Source organism: Octodon degus, unplaced genomic scaffold (genome assembly GCF_000260255.1).
Source record: "Octodon degus isolate 3935 unplaced genomic scaffold, OctDeg1.0 scaffold00201, whole genome shotgun sequence".
Taxonomy (NCBI): domain Eukaryota; kingdom Metazoa; phylum Chordata; class Mammalia; order Rodentia; family Octodontidae; genus Octodon; species Octodon degus.
Window position 1 is genome coordinate 2,249,009 of NW_004524777.1, and position 20,677 is coordinate 2,269,685.

The 20,677-nt window shown below is 38.5% G+C and overlaps 1 protein-coding gene and 1 long non-coding RNA gene across 2 annotated transcripts in view; one reads left to right on the forward strand and one right to left on the reverse strand.

Moving 5' to 3' along the window:
* Positions 1-3,200: 3,200 nt before the first annotated feature.
* The window catches only part of Ophn1 (oligophrenin 1), a 477,586-nt gene continuing 460,109 nt past the window's right edge, over positions 3,201-20,677 (reverse strand). Inside the window, exon 25 of the mRNA XM_023704707.1 lies at positions 3,201-3,235. The gene's annotated coding sequence lies outside the window, so the exon portion shown is untranslated. The remainder of the gene's footprint in view (positions 3,236-20,677) is intronic.
* Positions 10,686-20,472, forward strand: LOC111813580. Its single transcript, XR_002818797.1, has 3 exons — positions 10,686-10,696; positions 19,002-19,006; positions 20,382-20,472. It is a non-coding gene; the product is annotated as an uncharacterized LOC111813580 (long non-coding RNA).

Consider the following 20,677-nt stretch of genomic DNA (forward strand, 5'->3'; position numbering starts at 1 on the left):
TATATATATATATTTCACATGACCAGTGAGTTCATCACCCATGGATGAGTAAAGCATGCCCATGATCCTAGTGCCTTCTAAAAGCCTCACCTCTGAACCTGTGACACCACTGGGTGTTGCCTATATTGAAGCAGTTCACTGACTGGCCATGTGAAAGCTCAGATGAGGAGTGAATTAGTTACAGCATGTGACATCATTGCCTGGTGCTACTACTGCTCCCTTAGTATGCTCACAGCCCCTATGTGTGCTGTTATCCAAAACTCAGCTTCTGGGGTAACATGACTCAAGTGCTGACAGAGGGGCTCTTGGCACCTCCTGCTGCATGCATGCCATAGGTTCACCACCATTTGTCTAGCAAAATTTTCCTGCAGGTTTTTCTCTGCTGATAGTTGCAGAATTTTTCTGAGCACATTGAGGAAAATAAATGCTAAATAAATAGTCACAAAAATGGAAACATAATTATAGATTTTAAAAAGTGTTATTAAAGAATGGGATAATGTATCACTATGAAGAAATCACCTGGTTTAACTTGGAGCCTCAAGACAAGACTGTCCAAGCTGTCAACTTTCAACACAAGAAGAAATAACTCATGCAAAGAAAAATGTTCTAGAGAAATGAATGTGTGTTGATGCCTGGAGACAGAGAGGAAAAGGAAGAAGGCAAATGTAGCTGGAAGGATATAAACATAGGAGAAAGAATACTGTGAGATGAGGCTGGAGAAGTAATCTCTGGAGATACTGTGTAACTTGTAGATCTTATTAAAGATTTTAGACATCAACTGCATTGGGAACCATTAAAAGATTTCTGCACAAATGAGGCATGATGTAGTTTACATTTTCAAAAGATCACTCAAGTTGCAATGTGGTGAAATGAGAGGAAATGAGGACAGCACTTAGGAGACCATTAAAATCCAGGTACAATGATTAATCTTGATTGTTAAGTCAATTGGCTTGAAAGATACCTAATTTGTGGCAGTTTAGATCTGAAATGCCCCCCAGTGGTATCACAAGTTCAGAGGTAGGGCTTTTAGAAAGCACTAGGATCATGGGGATGCTTTACTCACCCATGGGTGAGTTCATTCTTGAACATGCTATTTGTTGAGGAGGTTGTGTGGGAGGAGGTGGATAAATGGGCTCTCTTCCTGTTCTCTGTGATTCTAGCCACCATGAGATGAATAGCTTTGTTTTCCAGGCACATCTGCCATAACATTTCTGCCTTTCAGCCAGCCATACACAGACTAAAACCCCTGAAACTATGGAACCAAATGAAATCTTTTCTCTTCTTAGTTGTAACTGCCAGGTATTTGATCACAGTGACAAACAGCTATAAAACATTGGTATTAGCTTTCCCACTGCTGGGAAAAAAATATACAACACCAACAGTTTAAGGGAAGAAAGCTTTTTTGGCTCACAGTTTTTAGTGGGTTTAGCCTATGCTTGTCTTGCTCCAGAAATGGCATGTTGGCCAAAAAGCAGAGAAGGGAAGAGCTAGGGACAAAAGTGGACCCTACCCAGTCACACTTCCAGTGACTCAGCTCCAACCAGGCCTTACATCCTAACACCACATTCAACTATGCAACATACCAGTGAATGCATCTGCTGATGAGTATAGTGCCCTTATGATCCAATTAACATTTAAATACATGTGACTTTTGGGAGATTATACTAAAGCGTAGATTCTAACTTTGGCCTTCAAAAGCCTCATGTCTATTTCATTATGTAGACTGTATTTATTCCATCGCTAATAATTGTCAAGGTCTTAACAGTTTTAGCATTATTGAAAAGTTGAAGTCCAAAATTTCCTCTCAGACTCAAGGCAAATTCTCAGCTATGGACCACTGCAAAAATTTTAAAAAGTTAAATGCTTCTATCATCCAGTAGAACAGGGAAATACTTCCATTCCCCAAAGGAGGAAAATAAGGAGAGATCCAAAGCAAGACTCAAATCATTAAATCCTGTAGCTCTACTCAGAGCCATTCATGAAGTGCATCCCCAGGTTTAGCCATCCAGCCATTCAGAGGCCACTACAGCCATATTTTATGGGATTTTCGATACTGCTATAGGTGATGGCAGACCTTGGTGTTACCATGTGGTGCTGTTTGTGCAGACATTCAGAATGCAAGAGCTATGGCTTATAAAAGCATCAATCCATATTTTAGGGACTGAGGAGATAGCTCAGTAGAATAAGTGCTTGCCTGGCAAGCACAAGGGCCTGTGTTCAATTCTCGATTCTGCCAAAAAAAGAAACAAATCCATATTTTAGAGGAAGTTCTAGGCAACCAGGCAGTGTGGCATGACAAGGTTACAATTCCTTCCAGGTGTTGCTGAGAGGAGGCATATTCATAAGCCTGTGATAGTGAAACTAAAACTGTAAGGGTGACTGCAGGAAATTAGAGTTGCAAGGAACATGGGGAACCCTGTAGCCAGTAAACAGAGAGGCCTAAGAGCCCAAGAAAGCAGCCATGTGGGCTGCAAGCAACAAGGTTGTGGGGCTTGGACTAAACTAGACCTTTTGAGATCATATCTAATCACAACTTGCCACAGGTGCTGGACATGGAACTTTGAATTTAATGTTTTCCCCTGCTGGGTTTAGTTTAGCTTTGGTCCAATACCTTTCTATTCCTACATTTGACTCTTTTGGAATTTACACTGTGTCACTGTACATTTTAAATACTTAACTCTTTGGTTTGTATAGGAGCTTGCAGCTAAATCTGCCTTGAGTCTTACTGAAAAATTTGGATTTGGATGTTTACCAATGGTGAAACTGTTAAATCTTTAACAATTCTGGGAGATGGACTAAATACATTTTGCATAAAAAGATGGACATAAACATTTTTAGGGTTCAGAGTTAGAATATGATGGCTTAGATCTGAAATGTTCCCCAATGGGTCATGTATTCAGAGAGGGGCTTTTAGAAGCTGATTGGAACATGCAGTTGCTATACAGACATACTTCATTGATGATTTACCTGCTTAACTACTATTATTTAATTTACTTTATTATTAGTTTTAATGAGAAAGAAATAGCAATGAGACAGTTTTAAAACAAGTTAGTGAGACAGTTACAATAATTAATACATTGCATATTGTTGTCTTCAGAGTAGTTAATCACAGTACAAGATGCAGACATGATCACTTGTCTAAACAATATTAGTACAATTTTTTTTGCTGGGGAGATGGCTCAGTGGAATAAGTGCTTCCCTGGCAAGCACAAGGGCCTGAGTTCAATCCCCAGTTCTGCAAAAAAAAAGAAGGAAAAAATTTTTTTTTCATTGAACTAAGAGAAAGTAGCTGTATAAATATCCTAGCAATTTGTATATACATATATATCCTTTTACTATAAAAGGGTCTTTCATTTATATCCTCTTTTTTTGTTTTGTTTTGTCAGAGATGGGTGTTCCATTGCTGTTAGAGAAGCTGTATTTGGAAAAGTCTTTAAAGGACCTTTTCATGGTTGATGCCAGTTCAAATATTGAAGGTACTTGAATTCAGCAGAAAAATCCCAATATAATCCAATAGTCCATAATAGTTGTGGGCTATCAGCAGAGCTAGCAATGTCAGAAGTTGTTGACTTGAACCTTTTACAGCTCAGCATATTAATAAGGCATTACTTCTTATACCTCGTGGCTATACTCTTCTGCTGGATGGTTAAGACAAATAAAAGCAAGATCTATATAACTAAAAATGTAACTTTTTATTTGACAAGGTCTGTCAAATCTCCTCAGGATTTACCCTGAAACCATGCAGAGTAGCTTGTAGATCTTTTTTCAGTGTCAGCCATCAGGATGTGTCATGGTCATTGCTTGACCGATTTGCTCCCCGTGAAAGCCTAAGAGATTTTTTTTCTCTCTAGGTGACTCTCCATAGGCACACTATACATCATTGATCACTTTCCTCTGTGGCCCCACAATCTTCTTGAACAGAAAATGTGGGACACTACTGAGTTACAATATGTCACAGCTGAGATTTGCTTATGTCCTGAGTCCTCACTGACCTTGAAGGGTTAGGGCCAAAATATTGGCTATCCTTGTAGTCCTTCTTTTTCTCTGATTTTTGGTCTGCAAACTTTAGTTGTTAACCATCCAGAAGAGAAGCTTAATGGTATTAATACCCTGTAACAGGGGCAGTTGAGTCTAATATCACTATCTGTCTGAGTATAAAAAAACCTTAGACATAACATAGAACTGGTATTTTCCAACAACCATGGATATTCTAAACTTTAGGGTTTTTTTTTTTTTTTTTTTTTGGTGGAACCAGGGGTTGAACTCAGGCCCTTGTGCTTGCCAGGAAAGCACTTATTCCACTGAGCCATCTCCCCGGCCCAAAATAACTTTGTGTGTGTGTGTGTGTGTGTGTGTGTGTGTGTGTTACCCAGGATTGAACTCAGGACACTGAGCTTGCCAGGCAAGCACTTATTCTACTGAGCTATCTCCCCGGGCCCTATTCTAAACTTTAAATCCCTATAGAAGTGGGAAAAAAACCCAATTACACATTTTTACACAGAAATTTAGAAATCAAACCATATATAACATTGTAGTAGGACAGTCCTAGGGCATTTATTTTCTGGTCTGTTGGTTTTTTATTACCTTTTTAAAATAAATATTTACTTTAAAGAGAGTACAGTAATAATTGATATAACCTTAGAAGTAGTACACATTTAGAAGACCAAAATGATAGTATTTCAAGCATGGTTTTAGTGTTACACATTGCTATCCTTAGTGCAGTTGTTTATTTCACAGAAATCAGCAAAGAGTTTGGTCAGGGTAAGAACTGTACCTATTACCTGCTATTTTCAAAAACCTGATGGAGATTCATAGGACCATTGCCTTAACCATCTTGTTTATACAAATCTATGTTTTTGCCCCTGCAATATTTTTTAACTTCTCTACTTTCTTTCTCTTCATTGTTTAATCCATAAGTTCTCACTTTCCATTTAACTGTGTTTTACTTTTCAACTTTTATTTCTTCTTTTTTTTCATACACTAGGGAGACTATATGATATTTACATATGTGGGTCTGGTTTATTTCACTTATGAGTATATCTTCAAGTTGCATCCACTTATATGTGAAGGCTTCAAGTTTATTATTTTTTCTAGCTGAGTTATACTCCATTGAATAAATACACCTCATCTTTTTCATCCATTCCTCAGGCGGTGGGCATTTTGCTTGTTTCCAAGATATGGCTATCACAAATTGTGCTGCTATAAACATAGGTGTGCATATATCACTATGAAATGATGTTCTCAGTTCTTTTGTGAAAATTCCCAGAAGGGGCATAGCTGGATTAATGGGATTTCCAGTCTTAGATTTTGAGGAGTCTTCACACTTATTTCCATAATGGTTGTATCAGGCTTCATTCCCACCAGTGTTGGAGGAGTGTTTCTTTTCCCCCCGCAGCCTCTCCAACATATGTTGTTGGTTGATTTCTTTATGACGGCCATTCTTTCTGGGGTCAGATGGTATCTCAGTGTTGTTTTAATTTGCATTTCTCAGATGGATCATGATATAGAACATTTTTTCATGTATTTATTAGCTTCTTGTTTTTCTTCCTCTGAGAAGTGTGTTCATCTCTGATGCCCATTTCTGGATTGGGTCTTTAAATTTTGGGGTCCTAATGTTTTTTGGTTCTTTATAAATTCTAGATAGAAGACCTTTGTCTGGGTACTTATTTTTTTCCATAATTTTATTGAGAAACAAATAGCAATGAGACAGTTTCAAACCAATTTGGGAGGACAGTTTCAATAATTAACACATTGCATACATTCTTCCTAGTGGTTAATTGCTGTACAAGATGAGGACTTGATATCCTATTTACAAACACCATTAGAACAAATCCCTCTATTCATTAAGAGGATGCCAACTATATATCTATCCTAACCACTCTGAATACACAGAAACAAAATGGACATTCATCTGTATCCCCTTTTGTCTGAGTACTTATTAGTTAAACAATTTTTTTCAAAATTTGTGGGCTGTCTTTTCACCTTGGTGATTCCTTTTGATGTTCAAAAACTTCTCAATAAAAGAACGTCCCAGGTGTTAATCATTTCAAGTAATTCCTGTTACATTTGATATTTTTCATGAACGCTTTGCCTACCCCTATGTTTTCATGACTCCCTCTGACTTTCTTTTCCAGGAGATTTAGTGTTTCTGTTTTAATGCTTACATCTTTGATCCATTTTCACTTTAGTTTAGTGCCTGGTGATAGACATGGGTCAAATTTTAGTTTTCCACATGCAGAGAGCCAGTTTTCCCAACACCATTTGTGAAAGAGGCTATCTTTCTTCCAGTAAGCATGTTTGTCCCCTTTGTCAAAGATAAGGTGGTTGAGTGTGTTTGTAGTTCCATCTGCATTTTCTAATCTATTCCATTAATCCTCAGGTCTATTTTTGCCAATAGCATGCTGATTTTATCATAGTTGCTTTGTAGTATAATTCCTAGTAGGGAATCATAATGCCACCTGCCTTGCCTCTGTTGCCCAGAATTGCCTTTGCTATTCTAGGTCTTTTCTGGTTCCAAATAAATTTTAGAAAGGATTTCTCTAGGTCTGTGAGGTATGTTGTTGGTATTTTGATAGGGATTGCATTAAATCTGTATAACAATTTTGAGAGTATGGCCGTCTTCACAATGTTGGCTTTTCCTATCCAGGAGCAGGGAATATCTTTTCATTTTCTGAAATCCTCTATGATTCTCTTTTTTAAGAGTACTGTAATTTTCCTTGAAAAGATCTTTGACTTTAGTTAGATAAATTCCAAGGTATTTCATTTTCCTCGGTGCTATTGTAAAAGGTATTGTTTCTATAATTTCCCTCTCAGTGTGTTTGTTGTCTGTGTAGAGGAATGCTATTGACTTTTAGGTATTGACTTTGTATCTGCTATGCTACAGCATTTGTGTATCAGCTCTAGTAGCTTCTTGATGGAATCTTTTAGGTCATCCTAGTAGAATATCATGTCATCTGCAAATACTGATAGTTTAACTTCTTCTTTGCCTATTCTTATTCCTTTTATTTCTCTGTCTTGTCTAATGGCTCTAGGTAATGATTCCAGAACTATACTGAATAGGAGTGGTGATAGAGGACATCCTTGTCTTCTACCTGATCTGAGAGTAAAAGATATCAGTATTTCCCTATTTAGAATTATGTTACGTTTGGATTGTCATAGATGGCTCTTGTCAGATTGAGGTAGATCTCACATATTTCAATTTTCTGTAGGACTGTGAACATGAATGAGTATTGGACATTGTCAAAAAGCCTTTTCTGCATCGAGATGAGCATGTGATTTTTGGATTGGACTCTAGTGATATAGTGTATTACATTTATAGATTTGTGTATGTTGAAACATCCTTGCATCCCTGGGATGAATCCTACCTGGTCATGGTATATAATCTACTTGATGTTTTGTTTTATTCTATTGGCTAGGATTTATTGAGGATTTTTGCATCTCTGTTCATGAGGGAAACTGGCCAGCAGGTCTCTTTTTAGTTGCATCTTTCTTTTCTCTGCTTTTCATATCAGTATAATACTTACCTCCAGGAATGATTTTAGGAAGATTGTTTTCTTTTGAATTTCATTGAAGAGTTTGAGGACTATTGAGATTATAATGTCCATAAATTTCTTGTATAATTGAGCTATGAATCCGTCAGGCCAAGGACTTTTCTTTGTCACTAGGTTTTTTTTTAGGTATGAGCTTTTAGGTGGATAGAACTAGCACTTGCTGGGATATGAAGATAAAAAGAGAATATTTCAACTAGGCAAGAAAAAAATCAAGAGCTCAGTTTTGATGCTAAGTTTGAGAAATAAAAGAAACTTAAGATGTCAAGTGGGTTTTGGGGTTGGTAAATATGGAAGTTTCAGAAGATATGGACAGGCTTGAGGGGATTTTTGACATGTTTTGGCATAAAAAAAGATGCTGTCAAAGTTATGAGTGTTTACGAAGCTCCTGGAAAGACCGTAGAAAAGTTGGAAGAAGTTCAGAACTGAGCTCTGAGGAAAATCTAATATTTTACAAGTTAAAAAGAAGAAAAGGAACAAAGAATAATAAAATAGTGAAGAGGTAGAAAGCACACTAAGATTGCAACAGGAAGAATTCTAAGGAGGAAGGAGTGGTCACTGGAGTCAAATGTGGCAGAAAAGAGGAACAGAATCAACACTGAAGGTATTGTTGGGTTTAATGTCTCTAAAGTGTTTGGTGACTTCAGGCATTTTGAGCAAAGTATTTTTTGTCACTTGAGAAGGGATGACAGATTGTAGCAGATTGAAGTGTTGAAGGAACTTCAGAATATCAACTGTCTCAAAAGATTTGGCTATGTACAGAAAGAAAACAATAGGGAAGGAACTGGATGGTGACAGATAGAGAACAGCTTGAAAGAAATACTGGTGGAAGGAAATTTACTTAATACAGAAGACATTTGGATATAATTAACAGTAAGAAGAAAAGTGGTCCATGTAAAGGGAATAACTGAAAATAGAACAGAAGAATCTAGATCTCATTAATTGAATATTTGATCATTTTTCAGCAGTATCTGTCATCCTAATCACACTGAGATCACTTTAATTCAAACTTTCATCATTTCTTGCCTGTATTATCTTTATATATCTCCTCCAGCCATTCTTCTTTGAAACTATCTCCATATCAGCAGTTCACATAGAACTGTCCTGGGAGTCTCTGAGACCTTTTCCCAGTTTTATGAGGTCAAAATTATTTCCTTAGGAATAAGATGTCATCTGCCTGGTCATTGTGCTGACATTTTCATTGATGGTACAAAAGCAATGTCAAAGAAAACTACTGACACTTCAGCATGAATCCAAGTGATGAAACAAATTGCACTAATGATACTATTATCCATCAATTATTTACTACTACTAACTCTGATGTAAAATATACCCAGTTCATGTTAGAATATTTTTAACTAAGCATCAAATTTATTAATTTCGTTAAATGTTAACCTTGAGTATAAATTTCTGTGTAACAATGGGAAGTACTCACAAAACACCTCTGCTTCAAAATGTAGCCGCTTATTTCATAGCATTTTCCCTTTCCTGTAATTTGTCAAATGGTAAGTGCTATGACATTTTTGATGCGGAAACAGGCTTCAAAAGCTTCTGGCAAATGGCAACAGAATTTCTGTAAGGTAACCAAATGAAGCTAACCCTAAGGGATACTGCTTGTGCCAAAGCATTTTTCTGGTTAGGAAAGAAACAGGGGTCTAAACAATGTTGATGAAATTAACTTGATATCTGGAAATCTTTATTATCCTGTGGTAAAATGGAGAACTTTTAAAAAATGTTTAAAATATATTTAAAAATTGATTCACTTAAAGATAACATAATGAATCAATTATATATTATCAAACATACTTGCGTGGAAAATATCTATATTTTCCAAAACAAAACAGATAGTAGGAGGAATGATATAATTTTAGATTTAAAAAAATGTCTATTGTCTGATTTAATAGAAGACAACTGAAGCATTATAGTTGCTTTTTATTTAGTCTGTTATGGTCTGTAGTATGAGAATAATAAATTGAGTGTAATTCACTTTAATGGGGCAAACCTAAGCCAGCTCCTGTATTAAGGAATTGCAGCACAAGAGTTAAATAAAACTAAGTTCCTGCCCCTTAGAGACCTATACCCTCTTGAGAAAGACAGAAATGCAGATAATTAAAACATAGTATTAGCAACACTAGTGAAAGTATGAATGGGGAAGGAGTGACTAAGAAAGTGAAGAAAGCTTTCTTTAGGTGATATTTAAGCAAGATCATAAAATGAACAGATGATCTTCTATTAATAGAAAGTCATTGCAAGCCTGAAAGATCAATTATGCTAGCCATTTTAGTAGAAAAAATTGATCATGCTGGTTATTCATCTTGGCGCCAGACACATCCTCTGCCATGCTATGGCCAGGGATTAATCTTGTGGACTATACCAGTTGGATGGCCTTGTCTTCTGGGTTCTGACTGGGCTTGGTACTAATGGGAGGCACTGGCCAATCAAGAGTGGGAGAGGCTGGGGAGATGGCTCAGTAGGATAAGTGCTTGACTGGCAAAAGCAAGGATCTGAGTTCAATCCCTGGTTCCGCCAAAAAAAAAAAAAAAAAAAAAAGAAAAAGAAAAAAAAAGAGTGGGAGGAAAGGAAGCTCCAGTATTTCTTTTTCACTCTCTTCTCTGGGTTGGGCTTCCTTTCTGGCACTGACTAGAGTTTTCCCTGATTACCACTCCTACTGGAGACTTCTCCACCATGCCACCTCTTACCGAGCAGTGGTAACACTGCTTTTACCCCTCCAGACCAAGTGTGTAATGGCTTCCTGCTGTTCCTTGATCTGGGGTGCTTCACTATCTCTTGCCAATACTCTTAATTGTGAGCAAACTTTTGGATGGTATCAATCTCTTACAAACACAAACCAGAATAACCTCCACCTGTCCAGTTTCCACTGAATATTAGCTGTCTGGTTGTGTGTATGAGAGGAAAGCAGTGACTCTTATGCGAAAAACATTGTAGGACTAGGTGAGTAGGAGGTTTTACAAACCAATTTTGTTGGCAATGAGGAACTATTTACATTTGTTGACCTAATGAATAAATGATGCCATAAGTAGTAACTACCATTTATTCAACATTTTTATATGCCAGATACTTTTACTTCATTATCTTGTTAAATCCTCACAACTCTTGAAGATGAACATTTATTCATTTCAACTTCACAAGTTAAAAAAAGAAACACCTCAGGTAGAGAGAGAACAGAAGTTGCTTGCCAACTTTATCACTAGTAAATGGAAGTGGAAGGACTTAGAGCTTGGCTGTTTCATTATATCCACTTAGATGGTGAATTGGTCTACATGACCCATAGAGTATCTTTCAGCCCTAGGATTATATAACATATGTTGGGTAAACAGACAACTTCAGCTAACCCCACTGGCTCATTTATTAAGTAAAGGTGCTGGTGGTGGACTTAGGACCACAGGAATCCTTTCTATCTGCAGCGATATGAGACTTCTTTGCTCCACAAAATGTCATCTTTTCTAGCAAATGTACCTCATGCAGACCATGTCTTCCCTTACACTAGATGGACACAAAACCCTATGGCTAATTCTGATAGAACACTATCTTCAGAAATGCCAGTTTCATTGGCTCCTCTGATAAAAATCTGGGTTTCTAGTAGGAGTAAATGTCACTATAGTGCTAACCAATACTCACTGGGCACAAATGCAGGGTGGGTTGATTTAATTAGTGAATATAGATACCAAATCAAAGTTTGATGTCAAGCTTCAGGAAAATGAATAGAGGAATCAACTTTGAATACCTTCTCTAGGTTAGGTAGTTTCCACTAACTCTTCATTACAAATCTGAGGGTCTTGTGTTATGCTACAAGTGAAGAAACTAAGTCATGGGGGGGGTTAACCAACTTGCCTGGATATAACTAGCAAGTGTCACAACAAGCACTGGAATTCAGGTTATGCCAGACTACCAGAACACATATTCTTTGTTCTCATACTATGTGGGGAGTGTAACATAGCAGTTAAAAGCTCAGAGTTGGATGCTTGTGCTTGAATCCTGGCTCTACCATTTCTCAGCTATAAGACTTGGGGAAAAAAAAAAAGACTTGGGGGAGGACATTTATTTTGTCTTTTTCAGTTTCTTCATCCTTGTAGTGATAATGATAATAATGCCTACTTCATAGAATTACTGTGAAGATAAAATGCATTCATATTTTTAAATTACAGAGAAGAGTGGCTAACAGAGTACCACATATTTGTTGGTTCCTCTGATAAAAATCTGGCCTCTGATAAAAAACTAAAGTGGAGCCATTTCCACCCCTTCAACATATAATACTCCACAGATTTACAGAGCAAAAGAAAGGAAGTAGCTCAAGAAGTATCTTCTTAAAAGGAAATCAGTGTCTCCGCCAGGGTTGGAAGAAGACTCAGGCTATTGATTGCATTGGAGATAACAGAACAACTTGGAGAGTGAGGCATATATAAAATGTATGCAATATGTGTGGCAGGTGATAGCAATATTTTCATCCAATTACCATCTTAAATATAGTGCCAGATCCACTGGGAATGTCCAAGAATCAAGGCCTCTCCCACTTGAAGCTTTGTAGACAACAGATATTCAATAGTATTTGTTTCTTTTCTTTGGTCTCAGAGGACTATAACTTCATTGCAAGTCCTCTTTTGACCCTCAAGGCCATGAATTCTAAAAACACAACTCATGCAAAGGCTATAGATCTGATTCTCACATCTTATTCCTTTATGATCAAAGCTGAGTTTCCTCACCTGTCTTTTTCACAGTGGGAATGGCTTACTTGACAGCTATGCTTTTCTGCACAACTCTAAATCAATTTAAAGGAGTTTTAGACACATTTCTTTTTTTATGTATTTAGTACAGGGTCTACAGGGTCTCACTACACAGATCAGACTTATAGTGATCCTCCTGTTTTCCACCTCCCAAGTGCTGGGATTACAGGCACATACCACCATGCCCAGTCTCAATCAATGTCTCAGTACACCCTGGGGATGAGGTCAGCATGGCACATGGGGTCAAACCCTGATTCCTGTGTCTGCTAAGCAGGTGCTTTAATCCGCTTAGCTATCAGGCCAGCCCTTAGATGTATTACTTGAGGCTTTTTCTAATGCCTTTTTCACTTTAGAGAAAATGTGATTTCTTGTTGGGTATAAATACACCTTAGACAGGGAAGAGTCTAGGTTAAATGTGAAATTGGTCAGCAGCAGGACAGTACTTCTCTCATCTAAGATCTACCCATCTGCTTTGTGACTGCCCTTAAAGGAACATCATAGCACAACTGCAATGAAAACAGCAGGAAAAGATATAGTAGAAAAGAGTACTAATGCAGTGTGGGCGAGATATCTACTTCCCACAATAGCAGGAGGGATGCTCAGGAGGGTAAATATACCAGGGCCACACCATCAGGAGCTGCACTATCAAATGAAGCCCTTGTCAGACACCAAAACCTGGAAGTCTTCAAGGTCTCATTGTTGGAAAATGCACAGGGAAGAGTAATAGGCCTGGGTTATTGTCATGATTTCCTCCAAGATAGAACAAGGGCAGAAGGGAACAAATGATGCATGGGAATTTAGGTAGCAAAATAGGGGTCAGGATGGCTAGTCTTGAGGCCAAGGGACATTTTTTTGAGAGGCAGATTACATCCCACGGAGAAATCCACGAATTTGATAGTATTTGTCATTCAGGAAGATCTTTTTTTTTTCAGGAAGGTTGTGCAGTAGAGTTTAGCATTTCTGCCCTGGGTAGATATACAGAAGATTCTACTCCTGGATAGTAACAGAGGCAACTGTCACCACTACCTCTGCTACTGTCGCCATTGGTTAATATTAACTGAGCACTTATTAATGGCCAACCATGGATACTTGGGTGGACTAACTCATCCATATCGGTATAGCTTCAAGTGGCAAAGTGGGTATAAATTTCCACAGTTTATCCCCAAACCTTTTTCTTATCCATGGAAATACAGATGAACATCAGGGAAGAGGAGGAAAGTTATGCTCTATGGATTAAAGCATAAATGCACATAATAATGGTGCTTGCATTCCTTTAGGTGTTGGAGGTTGGAGGCCAGTGTCTGGTTAGCAGTGCCTAGCAAAGAAGACCAAGGCAGCAACAGAGGAAATCCGTTTAAACTCTAGCTTTCATGCCCGGAGGGAAAGACAATTCTAAATTGAGCATGTTAGTAGGGATAAGAAAGAGGTGAGGGACTGTCAGCATCTAGGGTGTCTATGCCTCACCTGTCTCACATTCTGATGGTTCAGGGAACTATACTGGGGTGGCACCTGCCAACATTATGGGATCTGGGTGGGAGTAGCTGAGGAAGTAGTAAAATCTAGAGTAATAAATCCAAAGCTGATTGCACTAGTGAAAAGTCAGTTCCCACAGGCATGCCAATGACTGAGAAAAGGCAGGCACAGAGAAGGACATGTTATAGTTTTGCTCTCCAGAACCAGAAAGTCTTCCTTTTTAGTCTTACTTCCAAGTATCACTTTTGGGAATTCTGACGGCCAGGGTATTTAGATTTTACTGAAATTCAGAGAAATTTCAATGCATGCAGTTTGCATCTGGACTGTCCCTCAAATGGCCATTAGGCTAAAGGGTTGGTCCCCAGCTTGGTACTATTGGAAAGTGGTGGAACCTTTACTAGGTGAGACCTAGTGGGACATCTTCAAGTCCTTGGGCATGTAGCCTTGTAGGGGACACTGGGACCCCAACCCCCCTTCTTCTTTTGCTTCCTGAACATGGCTGTTTTTGCTTTACTATATGCTCCTACTATGCTGTACTGCCTTAACCAAACTAGCATGGACAATCAACCATGGACTTAAAACTCTTAAAATTGTGAGCTAGAAACCCTTTTTCTCTTTATAAATTCATTATCTCAGGTATTTGTTGTATTTTTTTATTTTTTGCAGTACTGGGGCTTGAACTCAGGACCCTGCACTTGCCAGGCAGGCGTTCATTCTACTGAGCTATCTCCCTGGTCCCTTCAGGTATTTGTTGTAGCAACAGAAAGTTGACACACATACAAAAATATGAAGATCCCAAGTCACACGGGAGGCCCTCAAGTGGAAGAACTACTCCATATAGCACATTCTTGGAGCTGTTCCATTTTCATCCCATTTGTCTGAGCTGGTAAGTCTCATAGCCTCTGTAAAAAAAAGGAATGGCTTCTTCATTCTGTATCTCATTGACTCCATAAAGCCTAGATGTTTCTAAAGTTAACAAAAATCCTCCAGTAAGCTCAGCTGTTCTGATTTGTGATGTCAGAACATTAAATCATTGGGGACAAGCTGAGAGGATCAAAAATATAAGGAACTTTTAAATCAAATTTGCCTCAATCTCTTCTAGAATTTTTCCAAGATAGTGGTTTAGGATTTTCTTGGGGAATTAAGTAAAAAAAAAAAAATGGTCTGGATTTGAATCCGGAACTATTTCTTGGCTGTGAGAACTTGAAAAAAATTATATAATGCTATGTGCCTGCTTTCTCATCTACCAAATAGAGCTAATACCAGGATGTGCCATAAGGAACTGTTATTCATTCAGCAAACCCATAAAAAGTGCTTAGAAATACATTTTTCATGTAGTAGACATAGTATAAGTGCTGCTTCTAAAGGCCAAGTAATATGACCATGGGAAGTATACTTCTTATTTTGGATTTTTGTGGAAAATACTTCTGCCCATCCTCCTAGGGGTAGACTGAAACTGGTTAATGAACTACTTACCAGCATCAAGACGTCATCTTGGAAAACCATCATCTCCCAGAATCCCCATTGTACTCTTGCTACCACTTCCTCTGGTGTGTTGCCCAACAGCTCTTATGTGTATTTCAATATAGGAGAGGTTCAACAACCCCAATAGTTCTGGCTGCCAATGAGGTAGCATGTGATGTGTTATTTTATTCCTTTTGAGGATTAATCTGCTGATAACCATGTATCTTTTTAATGAAAGTTGGGCTTTTGTAGCAACTACTTCATGATTGTAAGCCTCCATTACAACTCCTAAGGAAAATCCACATCCTGATTCCCCACAACTGTGAGTACATGGCAAGGGATTGTTAAACAAGTGATTGAAGTGTTAACTTCAAGATAGACCAAAAAGATGGTGACACAATCCAGGATTATTTGAGTGGGCCCAATGAAATCACTCCAGTTGTGGGTTAAACCATAAATAGCAGTCAGAAAAGGAAACCAAGTGAAGCAAAGGTGAAGCAAAAGAATCTGACACACTGTTGCTGACTTGAATATGAAAGGAGACACACATCCATAAAGAGAGAACCTCAGGGCCGCAACATAAAAAAGGAATTCTCCCAACCACCACTGAGGTAGGAAGAGAAGCCTGAGGTTCTATGGTCTACGGCAACCATAGGCCATCAGACTTTGCCTTTAGCTCAGTGAGAACCTATGCAGAGATGTAGCCATGCTATCACAAACTTGTGATCTATAACAACTGTGAGATAACATAAATGTTATTTTAAATTGCTACATTTGTGATTTCTTTTAACAATAGAAGCTTAATGCCTTTCTGTGGGGATTCCACTTGTGCCTGTCATATGGGGAGAAAATATTTTTGTCTTTCTTCTTTATTTATTTTTGGCAGAACCAGGGATTGAACTCAAGACCCTTGCGCTTGCCAGGGAAGTGCTTATTCTACTGAGCCATCTCCCTAGCCCCTGTCTTTCTTATCTTATGCGGGCTGAGGACAAAATGATTTAAGGAACCTAAGAGTGTTCTGCAAAATTTCAAGTCAAAAAAGGTGAGATGCTCCAACAGAAAATATACATACATTTAGAAGCAACTAAATTGAAGCAATTAAGAACTTAGAGCCTATTATATTTCCCATGAGAAGAACTCAGCATTTGAAGGGCTGTTTCTCCCCTGGAGAAGTAGTAGAGCAAAAGAGAAACCAGACAACTTAAGAGTTTACTCTATCTGCTGCCTATAAGAGAGAGCGAGACAGGGAGGGAGAGAGACAGAGACAGAGACAGAGACAGAGAGACAGAGAGACAGAGACAGAGAGACAGAGAGAGACAGAGACAGAGACAGACAGACAGACAAAGGGACTCATTTAACATTTCAGGATGCCAGTGACAAAGCTTAGTGAGAACCCATGTGAGAATCCATGAAGCTCTGGAAAGAGTTCTTTTCAACTGGCCCTTGTTGCCTTTCCACTATCTGAAAGCCAAGTCACTTTCTGCTTTACTCCCTAGGCTGGTTTCATTACTGAGGTGAAGAAGCTTCACTTTTACCAAATCACAAGGACATGTTCCAAACAACACAAGAAGCAGGCAGCTATGTACTCAAATGTTTGCAACCACTCTCAACTTACAAGATCAGCCTTATTTAGTGCTTCTCAAAATTCAATGTACATAGCAGTCTCTTGGAGATCTTAAAATAAAGTCTGATTGTAGATGTGCATGGTAGATCCTGAGAAAGTTCATTTCTAAGAGGCTGCCAGGTAATGCTGATGCTAAGATCACATTTTGAGTAACAGACATTTTCATCAAATAGCAGACTGAACTTCTTAGATCCAAAAAGAATTCTGTGCCCAGGTTGCCTGAGATTTGTGAAAGATAATGTGAGCAGTAGAAGCTGTGTGATCGGTCCTGATATACTCATAAACTATTTCCATGATAAAACTGCACATGAAGGCCATTTATACTAGACACTCAGTATACTTTATTGAAAGTCACATGAATGGGACCTAGCATAGCATTTTTTTTCTAATTTTACAAGTTTCACATAGGCAGTCTTTTTTTTTTCTCCATTAATGTCCTTGGTTGGCATCATGTGCTTCATTTTTCAATTCAAATGAAGACTTTGCTTCATTAAAAATATCTCAAGTTATCTTGTTTCACTCTGCAACTTTTTGTTCCTGAAGCTTTTGGCAGACTTCTAATGTGTCAAGGCCACTTGACTATTGCTACTTTAATAGTAGCATCATTGATCTATATTTTCTCAAAAGGCAAAATTTTTTCTAGTCACAGAACTAGTCATCTATTCTTTTATTTGTTCTAGTTATTATGGAATCAAGGAACTTCTTGAAAATGAAAGGCTACCTGCCCATGACAGTATTTTAGAAATACTTCACATGAAAGTATTTTAATCTTGAAACTAGATGTCCAGTTTTGGCTCTCAGCTGACATCCTTGACATACCTTTAAACCTAAAAAATAAAAATTCATTATTTTTTACATCATCTCATGACATTTGTTGTCATTACAGAAAAACTTTGTAGAGCTATGATTCCAAGTCATCAAATAGCAGAGGCACAGAAACGTTTTCTGAGTCTTAAACTGCACTGGGGGGGGGGGCGGTGTCACAAACCTCCTGGACTCAAGCTGTACATGCTATAACCTGGCAAAGTATTTACAAAGTACAGAGACACTTATAAGACCTTTCCACTTTGAAAACTGGGCAAACTTTTTAGAAAATTGTTACCAAATAGGGAAACTGAAGATGAAGAGGAAGCCCAACTTTGGAATATCCTTCAGCCAGTTTTCATTCTCCTGTAAGGACTTACATCTCCTTCTTCTCTTAAATGCTTACCATTTAATATTATGTTAAGCAAGCAAGAGTCATGCCAGATCCAGTAATAGGGCCTCTGTCCAAACGCCTACCTCGCTGTGCAAACGGAAAACAGTGTGGGGTACAGCATCAGATTCTTGGATCCAAATCATAGTTCTAATGTTTACTATCCACGTACCTTTGTGTGTGTTATTTAAGCCCACTGGGCCATCATTCCTTTATTCATAAAATGAGATGATTACTTGTGTTGTTACAAGAATGAAATAAGATAATGTATGTGAAGCATCTAGCACTTAGGAGGTATTTAATAAGTGTTAGCTTCTTTCTTATCACTGCCAGTTCAAGAGCTATAGTGTACTCACTTTCAGTTTCTCTAATCTACTAGCCAAGGTCACCAATAATTTCCTATAGCAGCCACTATGTGAATTATCACTGTCTTGCTATAACCTACTCTGAATGACCATCCATGAAGTCTAGGCCAAGGCAATCTCATCCCCAAATAGCCTGCCTCTGCTTAGAAGCTTTTGCTCTTTAAATCAGAGTGCCAGTGCGATATATCCTTTAGAGATTGCCCAAAGTAGGGGCAGAGCTCCCCAGTCCCTGTTCTCTGGCTTTCAGTGAGAGTGGCGGACCAATCTCTCCAGGCTAGCTGTGTTCTGGGCAACAAAACAATCTCTTTGCCAAATTTCTATATACCTCTTCCACTGGGACGACAGTACCTTTGTATGTCTTTCAAGGATACTCCAGTATTTGTAGTGGTGATTTTGCTATTTTACCCCAAGAAAAACCAAAGTCAAACCATGTCTCTACAATCTTCAAAGGTATTAAGGTTCCACTGGCCACTGCTTTTGTGGCCAATTTCTGCACACCTAACTACTTTGATTAGTCATAACATGCTACCAACTAGCGCTCACAAGAGGCCAGCAAGTCTCAAAGAGACTAGCTTTGGGGCTAAGCAGCAGGTGCAGTGATGGCTACTTGGCTCTCTTGATCTGATTTCTTAAGAACATCGCCTTTGAGACAACATAGAAAGAGTTCATTGTGGCCATGTGGGTGTGTCTTCACTTAAAATGCTATCGTCTCTACTTAATTACATTCACAGAGGCTTTCACTGTGTTTGGATATCTGAACTAACTCATCAATAAAATATTTTTGGAGTCCAGTCTTAAAAGTGACTACCACTTTTCAGTGGCACTGTCCCAAAGGCATGTAGGTTTGAACATATGTGCTTCTTCCTCCCCTTCATCAAATGAATTAGCAGGGCCCTGTTACAACACAGCAAGATGGACAGTCCTTTCTCTGACACTGGACCACATTACAATTACATAAGCCCTACAGAGAAACGATGGCCCATGCATGTAAAGGGAATGAAAACTTTGAACTCTTCATAGCAGCTTCTCTTTAACAAACAGGATCCAGAACGGTCTATACCTCAATTTCTGATCCACTGCACTGATTTTTATTTAGTTCCCTTCCAGTGATTCAGATAGCAAATATAAACTGGTAGCAAATATATGGGGAACAATAAAATGGTAAATCCAAACCCCCAAAATAATGACCATAAGAGTCACCAAACATGAAGAGCTTTGCTATGCTAAGTGCAGTGTAACAGAAACAATCTTGTTTAGGAGCCTAGCCAACTGGAAACTTGTTTTGCTGTGGCCACTAACTTTCTTCTGCCAATAAGCTAGGCTAGCAGATGAAATGCTTTTGAAAGGCCATTCTAATGAAGTACTTCATGGGTACCAAAAAGAATTTTTTTTTATCACAGAGATTGTGGTTCTGAACATTTATGGGTCACAGGCTCAGTGGAAATTCTTCTGCCCAGAAAAGGCATACTGTCATGGAATTAGGCATAGCATCTCAGGGGCATATGGAATTCTTTTTTTTTTTTATTACATTTATTTATTGTGTGTGTGTGTGGCCAGCTCAGCCCACCAGGGGGCAGGGCTGGCTGGCATGTGGTGCTGGGGGATTGAACCGCGGTCCCTGTGTTTGGGCATATGGAATTCTTAAATTCATGGGCACTGGGTTAAGAATTGTTTTAAGAAGATAAAACAAGCTTATCAGCAGAAGACAAAAGTAAAACAAAAGCAAGAGCTGCTTCATCTCAAAACATTTTAACATTTTTTTCTAGCATTTGACTCAAAAACAGAATTTTCAGAGGACAAAGTCTGCTTTCTTTAAAGAAGTATTTTCCAATTTTGTTTTTGGTTGTTACTCATAATTGCTTAGAAAGGAAACTGTCAGGTGAAGGCGAAGGTGAGAGGAACAGTAATAGACTAGATTTTGATACGCAAAATACGCTTTGCAGATCGGTCCTAGGTGGCTGTATGCAAGAGCAGGTAGGGAGGAGGATCCTACAGGGGCATCGCTCATGCCTTCTAATCCCACAGGAGAAGACAGGTTCTTGGCAACATGTGCCAGCATCAAAACACCAACCTGGCACCAGTGTCCATATTCTAAATAAGACACAAATTAAAATTCTCCAATGTTCAGCAACCATTCTTGCACCCCTCCAACCAAGGTAAGCAATGACCCCAACTCAAGTGGCCTTTAGTGAGTGAAAGACCCCTGAGGTGGAGCTTTATCTCTGACTCTTTCCAAGTCCAATGGCCTTTTGAGCAAGCAGGAAGTT